We start from the raw sequence: 19639 nt of genomic DNA, 5'->3' as shown, positions 1-19639 counted from the left end.
AGGCATCTCATCACAAAAAGAAGAAATGTGAGTACTGCTGCTGCTGCTCTGCTGCTACTAAGTCGCTTCAGTCGTGTCCGACTCTGTGCGACCCCACAGACGGCAGCCCACCAGGCTCCCCCATCCCTGGGACTCTCCAGGCAAGAACACTGGAGTGGGTTGCCATTTCCTTCTCCAATGCATGAAAGTGAAAAGTGAAAGGGAAGTCACCCAGTCGTGTCTGACTCTTTGCGACCCCATGGACTGCAGTCTACCAGGCTCCTCCTTCCATGGGCTTTCCCAGGCAAGAGTACTGGAGTGAGGTGCCATTGCCTTCTCCAAAAGTGAGTACAATCCTATAATAATATTTTGAGAGAAAGAAAAGTAACGTTCACATCATTCTTACTATAGTGTATTGTTGTAACTGCTCTGTTTTGTTATTATTTTGTTATCAGTTTTGCTGTTAATCTTGGATCATATTCCCTGTGAAAAAGGGGGAACTACTGTAATAAAGTCTGTGATATTTACATTGTTTGGATGGAGTTGAAATGACTTAAAATAATGATTATTTGCCTTGATGTGGGAATGAAGATTCGAGTGTTAAGACTGTTTCCTCACACACTGTTAACAAGTTGCAGGCAGAGTATTTTGCAGGGGGTTCTCCACTAGTTCAGTAACACATGAAAACTCAGCAACAATAAAAAATACCTCCAGTTCACTTCTAAGTGGAAAAGAAAATGGATGCTTTTTCACAGGTTAGAAAGGCACTTATCACGTTGAAAGTACCAATTTAGCACTGAAGATTGCTAATAGGTGCTGTGAGATGAGTCACAATTTATAAGCATTGTTGGCAGAGGTTGAAGGTTTTATAGTTTACAGAACTGGGGGCTGTGAGGGCTGTGTCTTAACTTAAGTGGAACTAGCAAAGATTTAACATCATTCTACTTTCCTTGTCAAAAAGCAAAGTTTTACTTTTTTCCCCATGGAGTGTTGTGTGTGCATGTCTAGCTCAGCTTGGTGACATCAAAAATTCTAGAGGCCTCAGAAATGTCCCTGAGGTGGGTATCTACCCTGAGGGAGCTAATGTTGATCTCATATGTGTCATGGAGTTGAACCCATCCTGACATGTTGTTGCTGAGGTCCAGTCCACAGCGGGTCTCATGTGGCTACTCAAACTCCAGGGAAAAGAAACCTAGTCTTCACTGAAGAAATTCTGAGAGGCTTTGGAATTCTAAATTGAGATCTTTTATTCCTCTGTTCTCTTCCTTTTAATTAGAACTTTAAAAGTTTATACAAGTTCCTGCCATTATGACATAAAATTTAAAAAGCTACTATTGATTGTCTGCTGTGAGTTAGGGACTCTTTCTGATGTTTTACCATCATTGTTCTATTTATTCTAGTAGGGCATGTTGTGTTTATTTTATGGATGGTGTAGGCAAGGCTTTCACAGGTCAACTGTGTAACTGAGAGGACTCATTTAGTAAGCAGCAGAGACTATATTTGAACCCATATTCCAATTCTAAAGCTTGCATCCTTAGCCAGGTTTTCAATTTATTACTAAAATACAAATTCAAAATAGTTAGGTCTGCTCAAAAGTGCATGGCTCTCTTTTATGCAGAGTGATGTAAGTCAGAAAGAGAAAAACAAATATCATATATTAATTCATATATATGGAATCAAGAAAAATGGTACTCATGAACCTATTTCCATGGAAGGAATGGAGACTTAGATATAGAGAATGGACTTGTGGACACAGTGGCAGAAGAAGAGAGTGTGACAAATGGAGAAAGTAGCATTGACATATGTACACTGCTGCTGCCGCTACTAAGTCGCTTCGGTCGTGTCCGACTCTGTGTGACCCCATAGATGGCAGCCCACGAGACTCCCCCGTCCCTGGGATTCTCAAGGCAAGAACACTGGAGTGGGTTGCCATTTCCTTCTCCAAAGAATGAAAGTTAAAAGTGAAAGTGAAGTCGCTCAGTCGTGTCCAACCCTGAGCAACCCCATGGACTGCAGCCTACCAGGCTCCTCCTTCCATGGGGTTTTCCAGGCAAGAGTACAGAGTAGGGTGCCTATCATGTGTAAAAGAGATAGCTGGCAAGAAATTGTTTTTAAACACAGGGAGCCCAGCCTAGTGCTCTGTGATGACCTAGAGGGGTAGGGTGAGGGGAGGGGAGGGAGGTTCAAGAGGGAGGTGGTATATGTATAATTATGGCTGAGTTGCATTGTTATATGGCAGAAACCAACACAACATTGTAAAGCAATTTCCCCCCAATCAAAAATAAATTTAAAAAATAAATTAAAAAAAAGATTTTTTTAAAAGTTCTTATGTAAACTATTACATATAGAATGGATAAACAACAGGTCTTACTATATTGTACTGGGAATATATTCAACATCCTGTGATAAAACATAATGAAAAAGAATTTGAAAAAGAATCTATATATCTATATAGATAGATAGATATGATTAACTAAATCATTTTGCTATATAGCAAAAATTAACAGCATTGTATTACATTGGTGCAAAAGTAATTGTGCTTTTGCATTGTTGAACTTTGCCACTTGATATTGGGATACATTCTTAAATAAATGTGATTATGCTATACATCATTTTAATATTCATTCTCATTTTATGTATTGTTGCTAATGACTATTAGTTGTTTGGGTATTTTGTATTTACTTTAGACTATGGAAATGATGTTAGACAAAAAGCATATTTAGCAATTCTTTTATTCGAGTTCAAAACCGGCCGTAAAATAGTGGAGACAACTCGCAACATCAACAACACATTTGGCCCAGGAACTGCTAAGGAACATAAGGAACTTGGTGGTTCAGGAAGTTTTGCAAAGGAGATGAGAGCCTTGAAGATGAGGAGTGTAGTGACCAGCCATCAGAAGTTGACAGTGAAAATTGAGAGCCATCATCGAAGCTGATCTTCTTACAGCTACATGAGAAGTTGCCAAAGAACTCAATGTCAACCATTCTATGGTCACTCGGCATTTGAAGCAAATTGGAAAGGTGAAAAAGCTTGATAAATGGGTGCCTCATGAGATGACCAAAAAATAAAAGAAAAATTGGTGTTTTGAAGTGTCATCTTTTCTTATTGTATGCAATGACAACAGACCATTTCTCAATCAGATTGTGGTGTGCCATGAAAAGTGAATTTTATATGACAACTGGCGATGACCAGCTCAGTGATTGGAGCAAAAAGAAGCTTCAAGCATTTTCCAAAGCCAAACTTGCACAAAAAAAGATCATGGTCACTGTTTGGTGGTCTGCTGCCAGTCTGATCCACTACAACTCTCTGAATTTCAGTGAAACCATTATACCTGAGATGTATGCTCAGCAAATTGATGAGATGAACCAAAGACTGCAATGCCTGCAGCTGGCATTGATTAACAGAATGGGCCCAATTTTTTTCCATGACAACACCCAACTGCCCATTGCATAACCAATGTTTCAAACGTTGAATGAGTGGGCCTATAAACTTTTGCCTCATCTGCTATATCCACCTGGCTTCTTGCCAACTCATTACTACTTCTTCAAGCATCTCAACAACTTTTTGCAGGGAAAATGCTTCCACAATAAGCAGGAGGCAGAAAATGCTTTCCAAGAGTTCATCCACAGATTTTTATGCTACAGGAGTAAATAAATTTATTTCTTGTTGGCAAAATTTTGTTGATTGTGATGGTTCCTGTTTTGCTTAATAAAGATGTGTTTGAGCCTAGTTATAATGATTTAAAATTCATGGCTTGAAACCGCAATTATGTTTGCACCAACCTAATAAATCAATTATACTTCAATAAAATATCTTTTTTAAAGCCAATGGCTCTTAAGCTTTAGCCCCTATAGCATAATTTTTTTTTAATTCTCTTTACATGCCAAAATATTCTCCACTAAGACTTAAATGGGAGAATCATTCTTCTTCCTGATTCTCTTTGCCTTGTAGAAACAGTTGTACAATCTAAGAAATCAACATGGTCACTGCCTCACACAGAGTTGTTCACAAAAAAACTGAGACCATCAAATGTGTATTTCATCACTCCTTTTAGAGCCTGTGACAGAGTCCTACAACACACACAGGTTTGGATTTCTGGCTCTACTGAGCAATACCCAAAATAGATAAATTCATATTTATTTTTTTCTTGGATTTAATAACATTCTGCTTCCATTCTGAAGCACATGCTGAAGACAAGTACAGACAGAATGCAGTCATTGTTTTTTCTTAAAAAAAAAAAAATCTGATTTTATCCTTCTCCTGTTTATAATCCTGATCCACTTAAGATACAATGGAACACCTGCAAATTGTCACTAAAAAGATCTTTTCTCTATCCTGCCCCAGCCTTTGAGTCATGTTTCTCATCCCTACGTGTCTCAGCTGTTTCTTTCTCACTGAAAGGTCATACTTCCCTTCCTTCCTCTTGCTGCCTCCTTGAAGGATCCTAACCAGCTTCTCTGTTAGTGATTCCTGTATTCTCTAGCAGAGAGTGAAGATTTTCCAGAGCTTTAGAAAGTGATCTGTATAGTTGAAACAAATAGAGACTATTGTAGAGAGAAAACAGGTTCAGTGCTGGAGCTCACCATCAGCTCATCATCAAGGACAAAAGGGTGAAACTTTGTGGATAAACTAAACAACATGGAGTAGCTCTGAAGGTGGGGAATGTAGAAGGTCCATGTTGAAAGAGTGTGGAAACTTGGTCAGTGAGGGGCTTGTCATTGCATCAGGAAGCCTGGGCTTAAAGCCAGCTCCACACTGTCTGATGTGATGTTTTCTTATTTATAAAATGATGATCAAATACCTGCATCCATCGGTTGTTGTGAGCATTGAGTATATTAATCATCATAAACAATGAACAGTGTGAAGTGCCCCATAGTAATAGATATATGGAGTTAGCAAAGATCCCTGTGAAAACACATGCTTCATAATTTACTGATCTGTGTACCTGGCACATAGTCGGAACTCAGGAGATGCTGGCTTAATGATGAAATCATGCATTTAGCAGAATGAAACAGGGAATAGAAGTAGAAGATAAGAAACAAAAAATCAGCCGGGTATGAAGAACATGTTAAAAGCAAAATCTAATTCTTTGGTGGTTTTACTTCAGGTGTGAAAATGGGATCACCTCTATCCATTAATTGCTAATAGTAATTTTGTTGCCCCAAACAGCCTGCACATTCTTTGAGATTTTTCTCTGAGCTCCTAGGAATGATTTGTTATCTGAGTGAACTTCATGTTAGGCTCAAGTGATTTCAGTGGGAACAGCCTGCTGCTGCTGCTGCTGCTGCTAAGTTGCTTCAGTCGTATCTGACTCTGTGCGACCCCATAGACGGCAGCCCACCAGGCTCCCCCGTCCCTGGGATTCTCCAGGCAAGAACACTGGAGTGGGTTGCCATTTCCCTCTCCAATGCATGAAAGTGAAAAGTGAAAGTGTAGTCACTTAGTCATGTCTGACTCTTAGCAACCCCATGGACTGCAGCCTACCAGGCTCCTCCGTCCATGGGATTTTCCAGGCAAGAGTATTGGAGTGGGGTGCCATGCCTTCTCCGGGATTTCTCTAATTCATTATACTACTGGATTTCTCTAATTCATTATACTACTTATGATGTCGCCTAAATGACTTTGCCCAATGAAAATGGATATTTTTAACTTTGGTGCATTTTTAAGCTGTCTCATCGGATATTTAAGATACTCCATAGCAGAAAGTATTGATATTTGCAGGGTAGAAGGAACAGGCCAATTTCTACTGTTAGCTCAACTGCTAATATCTGGGAACTAAAATTTTTGTTTTTAAAAATGAGCTCTTACACAGGGCACTTTTCATAGTCAGTGCTGCTTCTGAGGGAAGATAAGTTTTAGGTCTTATCTTGCTCACAACGACAGTGAAGGTTGGATTGCATTTCAAGTATTGCATCAATTCAACCAAAAACTCCATGTAATTTCAGGTATGAATTACTATTCTCTAATTATGAGTCTAATTATTTTTTTATACTCTGGGTCAGTTAATTAAAGCTGTGCTACTTAGTGACTACTCTTTTATCTTCTTCAGTACATCGGTTGTCACAGTGTTCCTTTTCACATACTAAATTGAGGTTTGCCTACAGCCAGGAGTTGGCTCTTTTATACATTTTGATGTCTCTGTAGCCTAAGTGCATTTGCTGTAGTTTGGGAAATCTTTAAAGACTTTAAGAAAATAATTGGTAAGCTACTATGAGCAATACAAAATTGTATTCTAACACTATCAGAAAAATATAAATCTTCAAGGACTAAAAGCTTTCTCTTTTTTTACTAAAGAGAAAACTACATGGCTTTGGATATTTATCTATCCTAAAGTAATTTTGAAGGTAAGAAATACCATGAGTAAGTCTGTATGGTCTTGATATATACATAAAAGTAGAAACAAGAAAAGAGAGAAGGTGCAAAGTAATAACGTGATTTGAAAAAAGAATGTCTACTTTTATCATTAGTGGTTGATTTGAATTGCAGCTTTCAAAAGCCACATCCTAGGCTTTTAGGTTAGCTGAAAGCTGTACCCTAACCTGGGCTTCCCAGGTGGTTCAGATGGTAAAGCATGTGCCTGCAATGCAGGAGACCCAAGTTCGATCCCTGGTCAGGAAGATTCCCCTAGAGGAGGGCATGGCAAATCCACTCCAGTATTCTTGCCTGGAGAATTTCATGGACAGAGGTGCCTGAGGGGTTACAGTCCGTGGACTCGCAAAGAGTCAGACATGACTGAGCGACTAATGACACTTTCACATATGAACACACATCCTAATGTAGGGGTTAGGTACACATCATAACCCCTAGAACCAGCAAACATGGTCTTATTTGGAATGAAATTCTTACTGGCCATATTCTTCTCTTGAAGGATAATTTCATTTCATGTACACTCGATTAAAATATGATTTTCAATATTTGAAAGTGAATAGTGTTTGGAAAAGTCTTTAAAGACTGAGCTATTAATTTTAGTCTTTTGCATTATGTCATCCACCTCCATGAGACATATTTTTGGTCTAAAGATAAAATAATGAATAAGCTATTTCAGAAGATTACATGCATAGCTATTGAAGAATATACTACTATCACTCATTTGTTCAATGTTTTGTATCTTACAAAGAACATTTGTTTTATCTGGAAAGAAAGCTCAGGCATAAATCATTCTATGTTACTGAGGTTGAAGCTGAGATTGTTCATTTATGCAATGATTAAATATTTACTGAGCACCTACTGTGTACTATTTTACATGGTAGAGAGACAATAGGGAATACATAAACAATCCTCATTAATCTTACATTCTATTGCAGGTAAAGGAAGGACTTTCAATAAACATGTCAAATACAATATTATTATTTTGTTAGAGCATATATTGTTAGTTTAAGGAGCACAAAGCACTGTGTTAGAAGCTCTGAAAATTAAAATGGAATGGCCATAACTCTGATAAGTTCTTTAGGAAGGTGATGAAAGGAGTCATGAAGATACATGGGAGAAATCCTTTTGAAAAGTAATAAGCAGTTAGTCTTAAGACCTGTGCCTGATACATTCAAGGAACAGCAAGAAGACCAGTGAGAGCAAAGAGAGTACAGTAGCTGATGAAGTCAAAGAGATAGTAAGTTGAGGATATATATGGTTTTTATGCCATTTGATGACTTGTTTTTTTTTTCTAAATGAAATCTAGAACTATTGGAAGGTTTAACAAAAAGTGATACAATCTAACTTATAATTTAAAAGAAATGATTTCTGTACAGTGTAGAAACAGGTGGTAGGTGTGAAAGGCAGGCTCAGGAAAATCAGGAGGCTCTTGGCATAATGTAAGTTCTGGTAATTTCTGCCGGGAGCAGGAGCTCCGCCCCTGGCAAAGGTCATGAGGAAGGAAGCTCAGCATACACAAAGGCAGGATCAAGCCTCAGGAGTCCCCCTGGAAATTCTCGAGCATCTACCCCCAAAACCAGAGTCTGCCTACTTTCTGCTTTGTGCTCTCACCTACACCTCTGACTTTACGGGGGGCTGTCCCTCACTACCTCTCTCTGAAAAAAGAGTTAGCTTACAGCTCCAGTTAATAATTCCTGGGTGTGACAGTGTTTCAACCTACAAACTCCTTTGGAAGTCCTCTAGCCTGCCTGAATAGGTTTTTCTGGCCACATGGGATTGTTCAGAGCCTCCCAACTGTGAGAAGCATGAGATGTTCTAAACTGTCTGAATACAGATTCCTTTGAGCAGTTAAACGATTGATTAGAAATTGTATTGGTGAAGGGTTTTTCACTTGTTGGGCCAATGTTTGTTGCTAAGTTTCCATATCCCTTACCTGCTGTGTCCCTGGCAGTGTATTGATTAATATAATTGGTGTAAGTAGTAGCTTTAAGCTTTAATGTTCGTAAACTTGGACCGTTGAGTTAATTCTTTTTCTTGTTATAGCCCACCACACCTTTGCCCTATAGGAATGCAACTTTATCTAATGCTTTTGGAGGGTGGCGCCTGACTTTAGAATAATCACCTTTAGAGAAAAATAAGTTTCTTAAAATGTTAACAGGCCTCTGGGCCAGAAGATGATGCAAATCACCTAAACTTTTGCATATGGTAAGTTTGCAGGAAGAAAGCCTGGCTTACTGCATGACTCTACCCCTTCCCCCATCATCCTCTATGCATAACTTAAGGTATAAACACTACTTTGGAAAATAAAGTGCGGGCCTTGTTCACCGAAACTTGGTCTCCCCATGTCATTCTTTCTCTCACCTTCTGGCTGAACTATTCAGCCTCTTTTCTCCAGTGAATTTCCTCACTGAGCTATCCTTATTCTATTACTCTTTATATCCTTAATTAATGTTTAATTAAGCAGTTGTTTCCTGATCCTCGCCGACGCGGTCCCCGCTTCGAATTCCCTGGGTCCACCGGGGCTGGACCCCGGCAAATTTCCACTAGAATAGTAGGTGGTAAAAAAGGTTAAAATCAAACATGATTTACTGATGAGTAGGATTTGGGGTGTGAGAAAAAGAGAAGATTCAAACATGACTTCAAGTTTTTTGACTTGTCTAACTAGAAATATGAAGCTGATAATAACTGGAATCATAATGGCATTAGATACAGTGGGCTTGGAGGAGTAATAAAATGGACATGCTAGCTTTCAGAGATCTATTTGATATCTAAAATATTAGGTAGGCAGTCAGTGATATACTGGACTGAAATTCAAAGGAAAGGTCCTGGCCAGAGATACATCTTTGGGAATTATTAGCATATGGATAATATATAAGTACATACAGCTGAATGAGAACATCTATAGAGTGATGTAAATATAGAAAAGAAGGGCCTGAAGGATTGAATATGGGCACCCCAAAGTTTGACTTTAGGAATGACACTGGATGAAAGCCATAATTTTGTAGTTTTGGGAACCCAGTCCAAAAAAAAGAAAAAAGTTCTTAAGGGTGAAGGTAGATTGACTTGATTGCTAACAGGTCAAGTATTACAATAGCTATTAATTGAGTACTGGATTTAGCAATGTAGAGGTTACTGCTGACATGACAAGAAGTTTAATGGAGCGCTAGGTGCAAAATCAATATTGGAGTGGATTCAATGGACAATGGTCAGAGGAAAGGAAAAATATTGACAATACTTTCAAAGGATTTAGCTGTAAAGTGGAGCAGAAAAATAGATGAGTGTCTGTGTCAATATGATTTTTAAGGCAAATTAGCAAGACAATGTCTCATAACAAGGATTCAGCAGAGAGAGAAAACAATGATACAGGAATGAAATGGGAAAGTTGTAATGATGCACTAGAGAGGTAAGAAAAAATGAATTTTATACTATGAGAGAAATGTTTGGCATTAAATAGGATCATAATCAGTCCAACTTTAGTAACAAAAAAGCAGCCACCGTATGAGACCAGATGATAGCAGGTGTCAAGGTGAAACATTGGGAGTTTCTTTCTGGTTATTTTGATTTCCTAGTGAAATAACCTGTGTGTGTGCTAAGTTGCTTCAGTCATGTCTGACTCTTTGCAACCCTATGGACTGTAGCCCACCAGGCTCCTCTGTTCAAGGGATTCCCCAGGCAAGAATACTGGAGTGGGTTGCCACGCCCTCCTCCAGGGGATCTTCCCAACCCAAGGATCAAACCTGAGTCGCTTACATCTCTTGCACTGGAAGGTGGGTTCTCTATCACTTGAACCAGCTGGGACAAGATGATAAAATAAGAAAAAAGAGGAAGAGGAAGTAGAGTATGTTAGATGAGGAGAGAATAAAGTGAAATGTTCGTTGACGCGGGTGAGGGAGTAAATGAATGAAGGAACATGGTATGATTATTGCACAGTGTTCGAAGTACACCTGAGGTTCCTGGTCTTGAATCTTAAAAGGAGGCTAGTCAGAGTACTTTCAGTCAGGTTCAGCCCTATGGGAGCACATACCAAGAATGTGAAGAGGCTCCAATGCAGGAGCCCACCTTGCATTTAGTTGTCGTGTCCCGTTAGTCTCCTACGGTCTGCCTCAGTTCCATAATGTTTGTTTTGTTTGTCTTACACAACGTTGATGCTACTGGACATTTATTTTGTACAGGGTCTCTGAATTTGAATCTGTCTGGTGTTTTCTAAGGATTAGATTAAGGTTATGTATTTTTGCCAAAAATACCATATGAATGAAGCTGCACCCTTTTCAGGCCATCATATGAGGGGGTATATGAATCAACATCACTTACTAGTTGTGACACTGACTTTAATTTCTTGTTTTAACTGGTGTCTGCCAGATTTCTCCACTATAGCATTGTTATTTTCATCCTTGCAGAAAGAACCATGTGGGGGGATATTTTGAGTCTAAGCATAGATCCCATATACCATCATAATTTTGCCCACTAACTTTAGCATCATCTTTCAATGATTCTTGCCTCTAATTCCCACATTTATTTAGTCAATTATTTATATCTGAAGGATGTAAATATATAGAATGCACATAATACATAAAATAAATAGTATATAGAATATATTCTATGGAATACAATGATGCTTTTGAACTGTGGTGTTGGAGAAGACTCTTGAGAGTCCCTTGGACTGCAAGGATATCCAACCAGTCCATCCGAAAGGAGATCAGTCCTGGGTGTTCATTGAAAGGACTGATGTTGATGCTGAAACTCCAATACTTTGGCCACCTGATGGGAAGAGCTGACTTATTTGAAAAGACCCTGATGCTGGGGAAGATTGAAGGTGGGAGGAGAAGGGGACAACAGAGGATGAGATGGCTGGATGGCATCACCGACCCAATGGACATGCATTTGTGCAAACTCCAGGAATTGGTGATGGACAGGAAGGTCTGGCATGTTGCAATTCATGGGGTCTCAAAGAGTCAGACACAACTGAGCGACTGAACTGAACTGAATACAATGAAATATTATATTAATGAAATACTATATCTATACTGCTGATCAAACTGTTCCATTTTTGGCTATTGGCTCCTCAGGTTATCCCAACATGCCTCAATCCTTTCTTGAGCACTTATTCACTTTTTGGAATCACAACATATTTCAAACTCATATATTTTCCCTGCCTCATCTCTGGAATCAGTCATTTTTCCAATGATCCCTTCTTCCTTTTATTAATAAATGATATTTAGAAACCAAAATCTGGTTGTTAGTTGTACACATTACTTGAAGGCCCTGTCAATGGACAGAGCTAGGAAACTTATTATTTATTTCTGTATCATATGTTTTGTGTATGTATACAGCCATGAGTTTATACTGACACCTCTGATTCTGATTTAATACTCCAGGTTTGATTTTAACATTCTCCCTTTCAATATGTGTCACTTATTTCCCCCATAGTGAAAAATTTACCTCTCATTGTTCAAAATGGATTTACTTAATCTTTTTAAGTCATAAAGTAGTTTCAGAATTGCTATTCCACATCCCTTATGGTCGGGGGTGGGCACTAACTAGAGCATATTTGTATATAGTACCCTTGTATTTAGCTTTACACTGTACAGCTGAAATTCTGTTTTCCAAAATTAGTTTAGTTGTTTTCTTCCCACCTATTTAGTTTTGTTTATGTTATTCATTTATGATACAAATAAATTGACATGCTATGCTTTGTAGTGCACTTTAGGTTTCTCCCACCTCCTAGTTGACTTAGAATATTTATTATTATGAAATGTGAACCATTTCAATGGTTCTAAATATCAGAGTGATAAACAAATACAGAAGATCCATTTTCCCTTCATCCCTATTAAAACATTATCATTTCATTAATACTTTCTAACCTATACCCACCTACATCTTCAGATAATCAATATAATTAGTTATGGCTTATCAGTCTCACATTTCTTTTGCACAGATAAATGAATGAATGAATAATTTCTTATATTCCTTTTTTCTTATATAAAAGATACTGTACAGGAGATACACTTTAGTATTTTCTTTTCACGATATACAGTTTGCTTTGTTTTCACAATATATGAAATGATTTCAGATATATCAGTTCATAGATATGCTCCTCATTCTTTCTAAAACTTCCTAACACTCCTTTATTAGAAGGAATCATAGTTCATCAATCATTGTATGTATGAAAATTTAGAGATAAATTAATTTTTAGTTAGTGTTACAATTTTGCTAGGTAAGATATTTTATGTGGCTTACACTTTTGTGGTTATATATTTATTCCCCTTCCTAGTAGCAGGATTATATTTCCTTGCCCCTTTGATATAAGGAGAGGTGTTGTGGTACTTTGGTTAATGACATGTATGTAAAGTAAAATGTGTGATTTCTGAGTAGAAGTTTTAGGAGCCAGCTCATGGTCCACCCTGCCTTTTTATTCCTTTGCCACAACATGGGCTTGTTAGGGTTTACTCTTGTCAGCCTGGATTCTAGAATAAAGATAGCATGGAGCAAAGCTGCATCCTAGACATGGCAGTTGTGAAAAGTGACAAAAAAATAAAATAAACCATTGGGGCTATATCCCACTGAGATTTGGGGATCATACATTACTACAATGTAAACTTGTACATTAAATGTTCACATGAGCATTTTAAATAATGGGGAAAAAAATGAAAACTATGCAAATGTCTATCAATGGTGAATGGGATGGACAAAATATGATGCATCCACACAAGAGAATATAATTCATCAGTCAAACAGAAAGGCTACTGAAACATAATGTAACATGAATGAATTCAAAATGTTATGCTAAGTGAAAGAAGCCAGATGAAAGGTAACATATGGTAACATATATGATATGATTGCATTTATATGAAATGTTCATATAAAAATAGTTAAATTTGTCCATTTCTAAAATAGACGAACAGCTTACACAACTCAATGATAAAAAACCAAGCAACCCAATCAAAAAATGGACAGAAGACCTAAACAGGTATTTCTCCAAAGAAGACATACAGATAATCAACAGACACATGAAGAGATAGATACTCAACATCACTAATTATTAGAGAAATGAAAATCAAAACTCTAGTGAGGTATCACCTCACATCAGTGAGAATGGCTATCATCAAAAAGTCTACAAATAACATATGCTGGAGAGGGTGTGGAGAAAAGGGAACTCTCATACACTGTTGGTGGGAATGTACATTGGTGTTGCCGCTACAGAAAACAGTACGGCGCTTTCTCAAAAAAACTAAAAGAGTTACCATATGATCTTGCAATCCCACCCTTGGACATATATCTAGACAAAACTATGATTCAAAGTTACATGCACCTCTATGTTCACAGCAGCACTAATCACAATCGACAAGACATGGAAACAACCCAAATGTCCATTGCCAGATGAGTAGATGAAGAAGTGTAAATATATACAGTGGAGCACTACTCATCCATAAAAAAGAATGAAATAATGCCACTTGCAGCCACATAAATGCAAATAGAGGTTATCACGCTAAGTGAAGCAAGTCAGAAAGAGAAAGACAAATACCATATAATTTCACTTATATGTGGAATCTAAAGTATGACGCAGATGAACTTGTCTATGTCTATGAAACCTAAACAGACTTACAGATGTAGAGAACAGACTTGTTGCCAAGGGAGAGGTGTGTAGAATAGGTTGGGAGTATGGCAGTAGCAGATACAAACTATTATATATAGAATAAGTAAATAACAAGGTCCTACTTATAGCATGGGGAACTATATTCAATATCCTGAGATAAACCATAATAGAAAAGAACATGAAAAAGAATATATATACACACATATATAACTGAATCACTTTGCTGTACTGCAGAAATTAAAACAACATTGTAAACTTCATTGCATACTTCAATAAAATAAATTTTAAAAATAAATATCTAAATCTGTAGTGAAAGAAGTAGATTAGTATTCGATAGTGTCTGGCACTGGAGGCAGGGAAAAAGAATAACTGCAAACTGGCATATAGTTTCTTCTTGGAGTAAAGGAAATGTTCTAATTAAATTGTGCTTATTGTTGTACAACTCAAATTTACTTAAACTCATGGAATTTCACACTCAAAACGAGTTAATCATATAATATACAAATCATACTACATGTGGTAGATAAAATAATGACCCACAGAGATATCCAGATTTTAAGCCTGGAAACTGTGAACGTTATCATGTATGACAAGTGGAACTTTGCAAAGAAGTTCACTATCTTGAGATGAATTACTCAAGTGGTCCCTAAATGTAAGCACAAGTATCTTAACAAGATGAATACAGAGAAAATTTTGATGACAGAAGCACAGAGAGCAAGGTGACAATGAATGCAGAGACTGGAGTACTGCGGCCACAAACCAAGGAATGCTAGCTGCCACCAGAAGTTGAAAGAAGTGAGAGACACACCCTCCTGTCGACCCTCTGGAAGAAGCCAGCCCTGAAGAAGCCTTGACTTTGTGGTATTGGTAGAGAACTAGATATACGGGTCAAGAGAACACAGAGTACCCAGAAACAGACCCCCATAAACATTCAAATGGTTTTTACAAAGTTAAAAGCAATTCAGTGAAGGAAAGATCACTTTTTCAACAAAAGATACTGAAGCAGCTGGACATCCATAGGGGAAGAAATATCATTCCCTGAACAAAAAGATCTTGGACTTAAAATTATAACATAAAACTATAAAACTTTTGGGAAAAAGGAGGAATATCTTTAAAATTTAGGACTAGGCAAAGAGTCCTTGGAATTGGTACCAAGGACTACATATTTCATATGTAGAAATACTAATAAGCTGCCCCTTGTCAAAATTGTAAAATTTTGCTTTGCAATAGATCCTGTTAATAGGATAAGAAAGTAGCTTTAGAATGGGAAAAGACTTTGTCAAACCACATACCTGATTAGGACCACTATCTCAAATATAAAAATTCTCAAAACTCAAGAGTAAAATACACACACACACACACACACATACACACATATACATACACACACACACACAAAAAAAAGAGCAAAAGATGTGAAGATATTTTACTAAAGGTATTAATAGCATACAAAGGTTAAATACATTAAAACGTGCTCAAAATTATTAGCCATTAGAGAAATGCAAATTAAAACCACAATTAGATATTATTATACATCTATCAGAAAGACTAGAAAATACTGACCAAATATACAATGTTAGCAAGGACGCAGATAAACTAGATCACTCATGCATTGTTGTAGGAATGCAAAATGTAAAACAGTATTTAGCCACACTGGAAAATTATTTAGCAATTTCCTTAAAAAAACTAAACATGTAACTACACACAACCCAGTAATTCACTCCTGGGTATTTATCTCAGAGAAATGAATACTTACTATCCCCTCAAACAAACAAAACCTGTATAGGGATACAAATAGTAGCTTTGTTTTTAATATCTCCAAACTGGAAACAACCACAGATATCTTTCAATGGGCTAATGATTTACAAAACAAAACTGTGGTACAAATATACCATGAAATGCCACTCAGCAATAAAATTAAGTGAACTTTTGGCACCTAAATGAATATTCAGGAAAATGTACCATATGAAAAAAGCCAAACTCAAAATATGATGTATGATCCAACTTTCAGAACATTCATGAAATGACAAAATTATAAAAATGGAGAAAAGATTAGTTGTTGTCCTCAGTTAAAGAGGGGCTAGAGGGAGGGGAAGTGGGTGTGGCTATATAAGGAAAACATTAAAGATCTTTGTGGCAATGGAAATGTTCTGTATTTTGATTGTGTCTATGGTAATATCCAGATGTGTTATTATTCTATAGTTCCTCAAAGCTTTACCAAAGGGGAAACTGAGTATGGAGTACATGGGACACTGTATTATTTCTTAGAACTTCATGGGAATATGTACAATTATTTCAAAATAAAAAGGTTTAATTAAAAAGCTATTACAAAGAAAATAAAGAAACCAATCAGAAAATAAAAGAAGCTACTTGCAGTTTATGTATCTAATGATGTTTCTGCCAGGAATAAACAGCAAACTCCTACCCATTAGTGAAGAAAGACTGTCAATTCAGTACAAAACTAGGAAACAAACTTGAACACATCCTCCACAATAAGTATATCCACATAGTTAATAAAACTATGGAAAGGTTCTCAACATCATGGATAAGAAGGAAAAAGCAAATGAAGCCCACAGTTTTATACATCTACATGCTACTACAATGGCTAAAATTAAGATTGACAATATTGATATTGTTGAGGATAAGGAGCAAGAGGAACGCATACATTGCTATGAGAACAAAAATAACTATTTGTAAAGCTGTTTGAGATAATCAACTATAATTGGACATTGTCACCTAGAAAGTTCACTTCTAAATATTAATTTAAAAGGATGAATGCACATGAATACCAAAATACACATATAAAATTATTTAGAAGATCACTTTTGTAATCATTCTAAGCTGGGGAAAAAACCAAACATCCATCTATACTAGAAAGGATAATAAACTGGGATATAGTCCAACCACAAAACCCTATATATTTCAACAGTAATAATAAACAAGCTACAATAGCATAAAACAGCATGGATTAATCTAATATAATAAATATGAGGGAATAGGCATTAAGAAAGATATACCGTCTCCTTCTTTTAATATCAAGGTCAAAGTCAGGCAAAACTAAATTATGATATAGAAGCCAGGTTAATAGTTACCTCTGGCATTTAGGGTGGAGATTTGAGGTAGCTCAAAGGCAATTTCTAGATTGTTGCCTTGAGCTGTATTGTTACCTATCACCCAGGAGGCCTTCAAGCCTTGTAGTTACCCAGCCTCAAGACGGAAGAAAGAGCCTAGACAATGAGAGAGACATCAATGACTTATTGTAAAGGGGGAATCTTACACAAAGTGTCCTAGAGTAACACCATACCATATAGGGCAGACAGTGACCAAGACATGGCAGCAGTCTTTACTACTAGGCGAGAAAGAAGCTACCATTTATAGGAGGAAGTGATGGTCAGGTTTACTTGTCAATTTCCAGGGAAATTAGCAGCTGCAGCAGAGGGCAAAGGCCTGTGGGCAGTTACTGATTGAGCCCTATAATTAAGAAGACTGGATGATCAGGTGAGTGAAGCAGGAACTCATCGAGCAGGGGAAGTACAGAGAGCAAGTGAATAGCCATCTGAAATGGCTGACCATTCAGTATTAATAATTTGTGCATTTTCATATATATCAGATCAGATCAGATCAGTCGCTCAGTCACGTCCAACTCTTTGCGACCCCATGAATCGCAGCACGCCAGGCCTCCCTGTCCATCACCAACTCCGTAAGTCAATCATGTATTTGGATTAAAAAATATATCTTACCAAGCCAAAAAAATAAAAAAGATCATTATATAACTTTTATTTTCTGATGATAGTCAAGTACAATTAAATATAACTTCTGAACTACTGGAAATGAAGCATTTCATCACATGCAGTTTAGATTAAAATAGAAATAAAGATTATAATCCTTTGAAAGAAATGAAAATTGTCATTTATGATATCATAATTGTGGTTCACAGTGAAATTTGTACTCATAGGAAAGTGTTAAAAGATTTATTTCACTTATTTAAAAAAAAAAAAAAAAACAAAAAGGAAAGGAAAATATATACACAAAGCTGAAACTAATAAGGTAGGAAATAAAAAATTCATACAAAATTTGGTTAATGTAATTTTTTTAAAAAGATAAAGAAAACAGATAAATCACAGATGATCTCACGATGAAAGGAAGGGTAGAGAAACTATACAGTCATACAAAAGAAGATGCACCAAAAACTACACTGGAAACACTATGCTTAACTCTCTCGACACAAATTTGAAAGTCCAAAGAAAAGGAGTGGCTTTCTAGCTAAATTTAAATTACTAAAATAAACTCAAGAAGATGTAAAAAAACTCAAAAAGGCCTTAACAAATGAGAAAATGACTAAGATCAACCTTAAAACAGGCATGGGCACCTGACAGTTTCACAACTGAATCCTATCTCATATTTAATTGATTTGTAGATTTTTAACTACTGTTTAAGCTATACTCAACAGTAGAAAAGATGGAAATCTGATTAATTTCAATTTTATGGGACTAGAAAAGAAATAATATGATCTCACATATGTAAACATAGATATAGAAAGAATATAATTTTTAAGTATGATTTTTGCAAACAGGAACCCACAAAACCTTCAGAATAAAAATATAGAATATTGTAATATGGATTAATTAATAATTAATATTAAAAAGCAGTATATTTGTTTTGTGCTGATAATAAACTCTAGGAATGAAATTTGGAAAAGATGGTATTTTAAGCAAAAGGATAAATAAAAAATAATTAGTAAAACATTAAAGTTGTAAGGTAATCCTGCAAATTAAACACATTATCAACATTTATAATATATCAATCTACAAATATTTGAAAGACATAGGGAAATAAATATTACCAGGCATCCAAAAGGAGTTTTTGAGTTAGATGAACAATAAATTCAGTATGACTATCATAGCAGATGCCATAGAAAAGGGTAATATTTTGAGTTAACATATTTCTTGTTTTTAGTGTAAGAAAGCAATATGTTTGGTCTGGCATTGAATTTAGGTGGGAACCTACTGAATGAGTCTATGTTGTATAATTATTGAAGAACATTAATATGGCATTGTTAGCATATTTTTGAAAAGATAGAAAAGTTTTCAAAATGATAGGTTACGTATCTATTTGAAACTCTTATGGTTACGTTTGTTTCTTCTTTTTGGGTCACACAGGAGCTCATGTGGTATAGCTTGCCATTCAAATGACAACATAAGGTTTTTATTTTGCTTTAAGAACATATTCCTTTAAACCATCAAAGAATTCAAAGTGACTTAAATGTTTAAAACTTAAAACCAATTTTGGTTCTTATATTTATAATGATAGTTATATGAACTGTTAGAAATGGAAATTTTCTATTGATGTGAAAGAAATCTAATTAAATATGAGTCTGTTTGATTCTTAATGTTGGTTCATAAATTCCTAAATTGTTACCTAATCCTGGTTTGTGCTGAGTATTTTTTCTATTCTGAAAAATCTTTAGATTATTTTTAAGGCTCTTTCCTTTTATTCTTGCAATTTTACTTTTAATTATTTGTTAATATTCAATATCATGGTTTACTATCTGAATTCTTAAACTCAATCACTAAAATATGCACCACTAAATACTTTATTAATATTCAGTGTAACTTCAGACCTATTTTCTATTTGACAAAATATACAAAACCTTTCCAAAGTTTGATTTTTTTTAATTCAGTAACAGACTTAAAACCT

The 19639-nt window shown here is 36.2% G+C and overlaps 1 pseudogene; it reads left to right on the top strand.

The window, feature by feature from the left end:
- Window positions 1–2669: 2669 nt before the first annotated feature.
- Window positions 2670–3688, top strand: LOC139180410 (histone-lysine N-methyltransferase SETMAR-like; annotated as a pseudogene).
- Window positions 3689–19639: the final 15951 nt, after the last annotated feature.

Source organism: Bos indicus, chromosome 1 (assembly GCF_029378745.1).
Source record: "Bos indicus isolate NIAB-ARS_2022 breed Sahiwal x Tharparkar chromosome 1, NIAB-ARS_B.indTharparkar_mat_pri_1.0, whole genome shotgun sequence".
Lineage (NCBI taxonomy): Eukaryota > Metazoa > Chordata > Mammalia > Artiodactyla > Bovidae > Bos > Bos indicus.
The sequence above is the reverse complement of the archived record's forward strand: the minus strand, read 5'-3'. Positions and strand labels throughout refer to the sequence as shown.